Below are 2,395 nucleotides of genomic sequence, written 5' to 3'. Positions count from 1 at the left end.
TTCTTTCCTCCTGCAGCCTGGGCATGTATTCAAGCCCTTAACAGTTAGGGCATAATATTGAGTTACAACAACCCATCCCATGCTTTCCTATTGAAAATTTATAGTTTTGTATAATAATAGCCAGTTGTGCCTGAGGGGCACAAGATGCAATCTTTGTGTTTAACCACTTGGTTTGATGAACATCAAGCTGAATGTTAGTGCTACATGTGTGCAAGTGTCAAACCAGGATTTTTACTGACATAATGTTCTATCTAACAGATTTGCCTATGTTTACCTGAGCTTTGGGAAAGGGATATACCCACATCATTCTTTTGTTACATAAACATAAACTTTACCATAATGGGATGTGGATGTGGCTGACAGTAGCTAGGTGTGGGGACAGCAAGAACCCATCTGTGCAGTCTTCCACTTGGCAGATGAATGACAAAAATGTGTACAGGTGATTAAAAGCAACAACAGGTGTGCATTTAGGACTTTAAAAAAAGTTTTCTTTTGATATTTTTTCCTGGTAGAAGTAGCCCAATTCAACACATGAAAAACCAGACTTGCAAGTTTGAGAGGAGGTTGAAAGTGAATAATCATGTGACTCGTGCATGATGGGTGATGATGTTGGCCACGTGAGTCAAATTGCCTGTGACAGTGCAATGGAGCAAGAATCGACCAATACAGACACAGAATGAAGATTGAGATGAAGAAAATGGCAATGTTAGTATATATTTGACTAGTCAACATGGTACATAATGGTCACTCAACCAAATGAAATGATCCAATGTTAGGACTAGGTCCAAAAATTTAGTGAGAATATTGGCAGGGGTGAAACCTGTTGAACAGAATGTAGCACTGCCACTCAATGCTAGAAGTCATAACAGTTGAAATGCTACAAGATGTGAAATACACAAATGATGAAATACAAGTAAAACATTCTCTATGCACCAATAAACATACTCAAAAGTGTGTTTATTATGACACCTCACTAGCTGAACTGAAACCATACATAGGTCTGCTATACTAACAGGGCTTTCTCATGGTAATTATAGGAATGTAAAAGACTTATGGATGTAAAAGACTTATGGGAGTGGACTTGAGGCTTGTAGAATAACAGTGACACTGAGGAGATTTTGTTTCCTTCAAAATTGCCTGAGGTTTGTTGACCAAACCACTCACCAAGAAGAAAAAGATAATCTTGCTACTATTATTCTCTCATTGTTTGAGTTTGTTTCAAAAGGTCCAGCAATTTACACACCATCTGAATATTTAACTATTGATGACCATCTTGCAGCATTTCTTGGACATGGTTATTGTAGCTTTAGGCAATATATTAGGGTGGTGTAGTGTTTATGGTTGAAGGAAGGGAAGAGATTGACTCAAATCCTTTGTTTCTAACTGTACTCCAATCTCTACAAAACTGAAGCCTGAGGTGGTAACTTTTAACAACCAAACCAAAGGCAGAGTTGATGTTATGGATGAGTTATGATGTGACTTGAAACACAATGCATTGGACATTGGTTGTGTTTTACTCAGTCATAAACATGTGTGGCATAAATAGTTTGATAGTAGTTTACAAAGAAATTAACAAGTGCAAAATAAGATAGAGAAATTTTCTTAGAGAATTGAGACTCAAACTCATAAGAGATCATGTACTCAGATGATAAACAAAATGTCTCTTCCCAGGGAATGATGTAAAAAATTGTGGTGCACATAGGTGAGCTGACAGGGGAACAGGCAGGTGCAACATCACAAAGACGTACTATGACAACAGGAAAAACAAAAAGATGTCAACTGTGCCCTACAAGAAAGAACAGGAAAACAAACCATATGTGCTATTAGTATAAGTGATATTTATGCATGGAACATGCAGTTTTCATTGATAAGGACTGCCTTGGGTGTGACAATTGAAGCAAAGATTATTTCTGTAGTAGACATTTGTTTATATTTACACTGTAGTTCACATAGGAATTTATTTCTGCTGCTGCTTTTAGGTTTTATAAGCAACTAAACAATTGATGTGGAAAACATTGATGCTTATTTGCATATATGATCTTTTGTTTTATTGATATTTTATTTTCTTGATAAGTGGACATTGTATAACATAACACAAAGCTCCTGACAAAAGAGGAAGGCAAGAGAGGTGGTAAGAATGGCCTGCCACACAGGAAAGCAAAGCCAAGCACATGTGCTATCAGTGCAAGTGAGATGTGTACATAGAACATGCAGTTGTCATGTGAAGACTGCCTTAGGTGTCATAATTGAATTAAACATTATTTTTGCTGTAGAGTTCTATTGGTATTTTCATTGTAGTTCATGCAGAAATTTCTAGAATTTGTACACCAAAAGCAGTCACTTTTTTTTTTTTTTTTTTTTTTTACCAGGGATTGAACTCAGGTCCTTGAGCTTG

This window comes from Fukomys damarensis, unplaced genomic scaffold (genome assembly GCF_012274545.1).
Source record: "Fukomys damarensis isolate Sample0158 unplaced genomic scaffold, DMR_v1.0_HiC HiC_scaffold_10, whole genome shotgun sequence".
NCBI classification, from domain to species: Eukaryota; Metazoa; Chordata; class Mammalia; order Rodentia; family Bathyergidae; genus Fukomys; species Fukomys damarensis.
This window is presented reverse-complemented; position numbering follows the sequence as displayed.